We start from the raw sequence: 8,712 nt of genomic DNA on the forward strand, positions 1-8,712 counted from the left end.
CATAAGACTCAAAGCGGCGCCAGAGTCGACATAGGCATCCGCGGTAATAGATGATAAAGAACAAATCAGGGTCACAGATAGAATAAACTTAGACTGAAAAGTGCCAATTGAAACTGACTTATCAAGCTTCTTAGTACGCTTAGAGCATGCTGATATAACATGAGTTGAATCACCACAATAAAAGCACAACCCATTTTTTCGTCTAAAATTCTGCCGTTCGCTTCTGGACAGAATTCTATCACATTGCATATTCTCTGGCGTCTTCTCAGTAGACACCGCCAAATGGTGCACAGGTTTGCGCTCCCGCAGACGTCTATCGATCTGGATAGCCATTGTCATGGACTCATTCAGACCCGCAGGCACAGGGAACCCCACCATAACATCCTTAACGGCATCAGAGAGACCCTCTCTGAAATTCGCCGCCAGGGCGCACTCATTCCACTGAGTAAGCACAGACCATTTACGGAATTTTTGGCAGTATATTTCAACTTCATCTTGCCCCTGAGATAGGGACATCAAGGCTTTTTCCGCCTGAAGCTCTAAATGAGGTTCCTCATAAAGCAACCCCAAGGCCAGAAAAAACGCATCCACATTGAGCAACGCAGGATCCCCTGGAGCCAATGCAAAAGCCCAATCTTGAGGGTCGCCCCGGAGCAAGGAAATCACAATCCTGACCTGCTGAGCAGGATCTCCAGCAGAGCGAGATTTCAGGGACAAAAACAACTTGCAATTATTTTTGAAATTTTGAAAGCAAGATCTATTCCCCGAGAAAAATTCAGGCAAAGGAATTCTAGGTTCAGATATAGGAACATGAACAACAAAATCTTGTAAATTTTGAACTTTCGTGGTGAGATTATTCAAACCTGCAGCTAAACTCTGAATATCCATTTTAAACAGGTGAACACAGAGCCATTCCAGGATTAGAAGGAGAGAGAGAGAGAAAGGCTGCAATATAGGCAGACTTGCAAGAGATTCAATTGAAAGCACACTCAGAACTGAAGGAAAAAAAAAAAAAAAAAAAAAAAATTTTCAGCAGACTTCTTTTTTCTCTCCTTTCTCTGCCAATTAATTTAACCCTTTGTTGGCCGGTCAAACTGTTATGGTTCTCAATGGCAAGAGAACATAGCCCAGCATACATAGGAACTAGCTCTTGGAAGGATGGAAACTTAAACTGACCATGAACTAAACCTGCCGCACAACTAACAGTAGCCGGGTAGCGTAGCCTGCGTTTTATCCCTAGACGCCCAGCGCCGGCCGGAGGACTAACTAATCCTGGCAGAGGAAAATATAGTCCTGGCTCACCTCCAGAGAAATTTCCCCGAAAGGCAGACAGAGGCCCCCACATATATTGGCGGTGATTTAAGATGAAAATGACAAACGTAGTATGAAAATAGGTTTAGCAAAATCGAGGTCCGCTTACTAGATAGCAGGAAGACAGAAAGGGTACTTTCATGGTCAGCTGAAAACCCTATCAATACACCATCCTGAAATTACTTTAAGACTCTAGTATTAACTCATAACATCAGAGTGGCAATTTCAGATCACAAGAGCTTTCCAGACACAGAAACGAAACTGCAGCTGTGAACTGGAACAAAATGCAAAAAACAAACAAGGACAAAAGTCCGACTTAGCTGGAAGTTGTCTGGTAGCAGGAACATGCACAGAAAGGCTTCTGATTACAATGTTGACCGGCATGGAAGTGACAGAGGAGCAAGGTTAAATAGCGACTCCCACATCCTGATGGGAACAGGTGAACAGAGGGGATGATGCACACAAGTTCAATTCCACCAGTGGCCACCGGGGGAGCCCAAAATCCAATTTCACAACACTATATAAAACAGCTAAAACATATATACATTTGTATTATTACTGCTTACGGTGACTGATAGAAGATAATATGGTAGGCACTCGACGGTTACCTAATTTTCGTCGTCAGTCGTAGAGTACCGTATTTTTTTGCACCAAAAGACTCACTTTTTTCCCAAAAAATGTGGGAGGAAAATGGGGGGTGCATCTTATGGTGTGAACACAGGCTTACCGGGGGAGGTTGCGGCTGTGTTATCGTCGGCGGCAGAGGTGAGGCGATGCTGCGGAGGTGGGCGGTACGGAGTGCACCTGAGCAGGGTCCCTTACTCAAGATGCCGGAGGCAGAAATCTGTCGACGCTGCTGTCCGGTGTCCACACCGCTGTCCACACCGCGGCCCAGTGTCCATGGTGAGCGCATCACCGGTTTCCCTGCGGCCATCTTCCTGAAGCCGTAGACCGCCGGAGGAATCAGGAAAATAGCCACTGGAGGCCGTGCGTGCACAGATTGAGATCTCAGCGGCACTCTGCTTCAGGTAGATGGCCGCAGGGAAACCGGTGATGTTCTCGCCGTGGACACTGGACAGCAGCGTGGACACCTTTCTGCAGCCGGCATCATGAGGAAGGGACCCTGCTCCAGTGCTATGCCTCACTGCCAACACCGGACCAGCAGCATCGCACCCCAGGACTGCAGCATTGCCCCACTTCTGCCGCCGCTGGCTTCCTGAGGAAGGGACCATGCCTCCCGTGACTCCGCTGTACCCCCACCAGCCCTCAGATAAGATACCTTAATTTTGTACAATAAGACGGACCCCCTCATCTCATAAAAATCTTTTTTTCTGCTATTTTCTACCCCAAAATTTGTGGTGCGTCTTATAGTCCGAAAAATACAGTAGATTCAATATACACTGCTCAAAAAAATAAAGGGAACACTTAAACAACCGAATATAACTCCAAGTAAATCAAACTTCTGTGAAATCAAACTGTCCACTTAGGAAGCAACACTGATTGACAATCGATTTCACATGCTGTTGTGCAAATGGAATAGACAACAGATGGAAATTATTGGCAATTATCAAGACACCCTCAATAAAGGAGTGGTTCTGCAGGTGGGGACTACCGGTCAGTACCAATGCTTTCTGGCTGATTTTTTGGTCACTTTTGAATGTTGGTTGTGCTTTCACACTTGTGGTAGCATGAGACGGACTCTACAACCCACACAAGTGGCTCAGGTAGTGCAGTTCATCCAGGATGGCACATCAATGCGAGCTGTGGCAAGAAGGTTTGCTGTGTCTGTCAGCGTAGTGTCCAGAGGCTGCAGGCACTACCAGGAGACAGGCCAGTACACCAGGAGATGTGGAGGGGGCCGTAGGAGGGCAACAACCCAGCAGCAGGACACTACCTCAGCCTTTGTGCAAGGAGGAGCACTGCCAGAGCCCTGCAAAATGACCTCCAACAGGCCACAAATGTGCATGTGTCTGCTCAAACGGTTAGAAACCGACTCCAGGAGGATGGTCTGAGTGCCCGACGTCCACAGATGGGGGTTGTGCTCACAGCCCAACACCGTGCAGGACGCTTGGCATTTGCCACAGAACACCAGGATTGGCAAATTCGCCACTGGCGCCCTGTGCTCTTCACAGATGAAAGCAGGTTCACACTGAGCACATGTGACAGACGTGACAGAGTCTGGAGACGATGTGGAGAGCGATCTGCTGCCTGCAACATCCTTCAACATGACCGGTTTGGCAGTGGGTCAGTAATGGTGTGGGGTGGCATTTCTTTGGAGGGCCGCACAGCCCTCCATGTGCTCGCCAGAGATAGCCTGACTGCCATTAGGTACTGCGATGAGATCCTCAGACCCCTTGTGAGACCATATGCTGGTGCGGTTGACCCTGGGTTCCTCCTAATGCAGGACAATGCCAGACCTCATGTGGCTGGAGTGTGTCAGCAGTTCCTGCAAGATGAAGGCATTGAAGCTATGGACTGACCCGCCCGTTACTCAGACCTGAATCTGATTGAGCACATCTGGGACATCATGTCTCGCTCCATCCACCAACGTCACATTGCACCACAGACTGTCCAGGAGTTGGCGGATGCTTTAGTCCAGGTCTGGGAGGAGATCCCTCAGGGAACCATCTGCTGCCTCATCAGGAGCATATCCAGGCATTGTAGAGAGGTCATACAGGCATGTGGAGGCCACACACAACACTTAGCATCTTTTCCTTGTCATGAGGCATTTCCACTGAAGTTGGATCAGCCTGTAATTTGATTTTTTACTTTGATTTTGAGCATCATTCCAAATCCAGACCTCTGTAGAATATTAGTTGTGATTTACATTGATAATTGTTATGTTTTATTGTTCTCAACACATCCCACTATGCAATGAATAAAAATTTGCAACTGGAATATTTCATTCAGAGATATCTAGGATGTGGGATTTTAGTGTTCCCTATATTTTTTTGAGCAGTGTGGTCCTCTTTCTCCTGTAGACTGTAAGCTCTTATGGTCAGTGTGGTCCTCTCTCTCTCTCCTGTAGAGTGTAAGCTCTTATGGTCAGTGGGGTCCTCTCTTCTATAGAGTGTAAGCTCTTATGGTCAGTGGGGTCCTCTCTCTCCTGTAGAGTGTAAGCTCTTATGGTCAGTGGTGTCCTCTCGCTCCTGTAAAGTGTAAGCTCTTATGGTCAGTGGGGTCCTCTGTCTCCTGTAGAGTGTAAGCTCTTATGGTCAGTGGGGTCCTCCCTTCTGTAGAGTGTAAGCTCTTATGGTCAGTGGGGTCCTCTCTCTCCTGTAGAGTGTAAGCTCTTATGATCAGTGGTGTCCTCTCGCTCCTGTAAAGTGTAAGCTCTTATGGTCAGTGGGGTCCTCTCTCTCCTGTAGAGTGTAAGCTCTTATGGTCAGTGGGGTCCTCTCTCCTGTAGAGTGTAAGCTCTTATGGTCAGTGGCATCCTCTCTCTCTTGTAGAGTGTAAGCTCTTATGGTCAGTGGGGTCTTCCCTCTCTTGTAGAGTGTAAGCTCTTATGGTCAGCGGGGTCCTCTCTCTCCTGTAGAGTGTAAGCGCTTATGGTCAGTGGGGTCCTCTCGCTCTCCTGTAGAGTGTAAGCTCTTATGGTCAGTGGGGTCCTCTCTCTCCTGTAGAGTGTAAGCTCTTATGGTCAGCGGGGTCCTCTCTCCTGTAGAGTGTAAGCTCTTATGGTCAGTGTGGTCCCTTCTCTTTCTCCTGTAGAGTGTAAGCTCTTATGGTCAGTGGGGTCCTGTTATGGACCTGGTGGTTAGGAGCACCCGAAATGACCTGATGGTTAAAATGGAAAAACCTGGGACAAGCTCTGAGGAAGTGGTAACTCTACTGACCGCAATCCCTAATCCTATCACACACACTAGAAATAGCCGTGGAGCGTACCTAACTCTCCCTAGATGCCTCTTCACAGCCTAAGAGCTAACTACCCCTAAAGATAGAAATAGCAGCCTACCTTGCCTCAGAGAAATTCCCAAAGTAAAGGTAGCCCCCCACAAATATTGACTGTGAGTTAAGAGGAAGTAACAAACACAGGAATGAAACAGATTTTAGCAAAGGAGGCCGAATCTTCTCTAGACAGATAGAGGATAGGAAAGGGAACTATGCGGTCAGTAATAAAAACTACAAAAACCACGCAGAGTGTGCAAAAAGACCTCCACACCGACTCACGGTGTGGAGGTGCAGCTCTGCACCCCCAGAGCTTCCAGCTAGCAAGGAAATATCATAATAGCAGGCTGGACTGAAACATAGCATGTACTGAGAAATATATTCAAAAACCAATGAACAGCAAATGAACTAGCGAGGACTTAGCTTCTGCTGGAGTAGACAGGTCATCAGAGAAACCCAAGAGAGATCTGAACCAGTACTGAGACATTGACAGCTGGCATGGACTAACGACCTGGGCAGAGCCAAACAGGGAAGCCAGCAGAAGCAATAAACGAGAGCAGCTGAGAAAGCCAACCTCAAAGATCAGCAGCTCCACTCAAAGCCACCAGAGGGTGTCCAAGGACAGAACCCACCAAGGTACCACCCACAACCACAGGAGGGAGCCCGAGAACGGAACTCACAACAGGGTCCTCTCTCTCTCCTGTAGAGTGTAAGCTCTTATGGTCAGCGGAGTCCTGAATTAACTATACATCTTTCATTCTTGTGTCTTCTGCTGTTCCCTGCTCTGCTTGTCTGCTTGTCATCCAGCATAATTTGCTGTCCTGGTCCTTGCTATTCCACATGTCATCCAGCAAATCTTGCCCACTGTGCCATTGTCTTCCATCCGAATGTCCACCCTGACCTGCTGCCTAAAGAATCCGTCTCAACAGAACAGCCTATGACAGAATGCTGAGGCCATGGTCTCCAAAGGTGCAGCAGCATTATCACCATTGCCCATGGATGCCGTGGCCTTAAATGAACAGGTCGTGCAGCTTACGGGAGGTTGTTCAAGCTATGCAAGAGCTATCAGCCCCTGTAGACGCTCTGTCTCAGACTCCTGTGGCTACATCTCCAGCTCCTCAACACCAACCACAGCCTAAGGAACCTGAGCATTATGCTTGGGGGACACCTCCACTTTTCCATCTCTTGTCTGTTTTTTATGGATGACCTGTCAGGGCTTTATGAGCCAATGCACAGAGCACAACTTTTTCATCCATTATTTTTTTTCTAATAGGTCGAAAGTGGTCTACATCTTTTCTTTGTTATCTGGAGATGCCATGGTGTGGGAGTGGTTGGATCCTATGATGCATTTTCTACCCTACTTGTTTGATGAACCAGGTCGTGTCCACTGCACCGTTGATTCCATAGTGCGGCTCAGACAAGAGACTAACTTTGTGAGACATTATGCCATCCAGTTCTGCACCCTGTCTTCTGAACTTGTCTAGAACAATGATGCTCCACTGGATGTATTCTACGCCAGACTATCCAGTTGGATCAAAGATGAACTTTCTTGGTAGGGATTTGCCATCCTCCCTTGATGTAATTTTATCTCGCCACCCAAAAGGACTTATGTTTTAAAGAAAGCTCAAGGGGAAAAAAAAAAATCAAGATTCCTGTGTCCTACATGCCAGAGATTCTTTTAAACCTCCAATCAGAGTGGCTGAACTGGAATCCATGCAAACTGACCGGAAGAAATTGTCATTGGCCGAAAGATCCGGACGTCTAACAGAAGGACTCTGTTTATATTGAGATGAATGGGATCACTCTCGCTTAAACTATTCCAAAGTCAAGGCCAAAGAAGGAAACTTCAGAACTTAGGCACGGTCATGCCTATGTCTATTTATTTTGCTTTGTTTGTGTTCACATGACAGGCATTCATTGATTCCGAAGTTACAGAAAATTTAATTGACTTCTCTCTGGCCAAAAGTTTGAAAATTCTTTTTAAGAATCCTACAATGTTAGAGTTGGAAGGGACCTCTGGGGTCATCGTGTCCAACCCCCTGCTCAATGCAGGATTCACTAAACCATCTCAGACAGATGTCTGTCCAGCCTCTGTTTGAAGACTTCCATTGAAGGAGAACTCACCACCTCTCGTGGCAGCCTGTTCCCTCATTGATCACCCTCACTGTTGAAAAGTCGTTTTTTTCTAATATCTAATCTGTATCTTCTCCCTTTCAGTTTTTTATTTCCTTGCGGACGCCTCTGGATCTAATCTGCATGAATGGATTCTCAGTTCTTGCTGGTGGTATCAGATTCCAGACTAAGATGACTCATGAGATTGCAGCGCTACACGTTAATTACTTTTATTTTTGAGGGTACTTTTTATGTGATATACAGTATCTGCAGCTTTCACGACTAGCACTACATGTGCCGGTCATTGACCAGATTGTCCATTGGGGATCATCTTGTTCTCAAAATTGCATCTAAGCTCTACCACAACCACTTTCTTTAAAACTCCAGGACTTCACAGATGTATTTTTAAGCAGTGCTCTCCTTACAGATCCAGATAAAGTTGCTGATATTATGGCTTGGCCACAACAACAATTCATTGCAAATTACTCTTAAGAGGTGGCTCCCATTACGGCACTCAGTTGAAAGAGAGCTAATTCTCGAATCTGGTCGGACTACGCGTTTCAGACATTTCAGGAACTTAAATCTGTGCCAGTCCTCCACGATCCTGACGTTGACAGATTGTTCTTCCTTGAAGTAGATGCCAATTGGTGCAAGAACCGTTCCTTCTCAAAATTCCTCTGAATTAAGTTATCATCCCTAGACATTCTTCTCCAAGAATTTCTCACTGGCAAGTCCGAATTATATAGTTGGTGACCGTAAGCTTTAAGCCATAAAATTAGCTCTTCTTGAAGGAGCTAAGTTTCTGGTGATCATCTATACTGACTACCAAAATGTGGGATACAGTTAGGTCCATATATATTTGGACAGAGACAGCCTTTTTCTAATTTTGGTTATAGACATTACCACAATGAATTTTAAACAAAACAATTCAGATGCAGTTGAAGTTCAGACTTTCAGCTTTCATTTGAGGGTATCCACATTAAAATTGGATGAAGGGTTTAGGAGTTTCAGCTCCTTAGCATGTGCCTCCCTGTTTTTAAAGGGACCAAAAGTAATTGGACAATTGACTCCAAGGCTATTTCATGGACAGGTGTGGGCAATCCCTTCGTTACGTCATTCTCAATTAAGCAGATAAAAGGCCTGGAGTTGATTTGAGGTGTGGTGCTTGCATTTGGAAGGTTTTGCTGTGAAGTAAACATGCGGTCAAAGGAGCTCTCCATGCAGGTGAAACAAGCCATCCTTAAGCTGCGAAAACAGAAAAAAACCCATCTGAAAAATTGCTACAATATTAGGAGTGGCAAAATCTACAGTTTGGTACATCCTGAGAAAGAAAGAAAGCACTGATGAACTCAAATTTTTCTAATGCAAAAAGACCTGGGCGCCCATGGAAGACAACAG

This window comes from Ranitomeya variabilis, chromosome 1, assembly GCF_051348905.1.
Source record: "Ranitomeya variabilis isolate aRanVar5 chromosome 1, aRanVar5.hap1, whole genome shotgun sequence".
In the NCBI taxonomy this organism is placed as follows: domain Eukaryota; kingdom Metazoa; phylum Chordata; class Amphibia; order Anura; family Dendrobatidae; genus Ranitomeya; species Ranitomeya variabilis.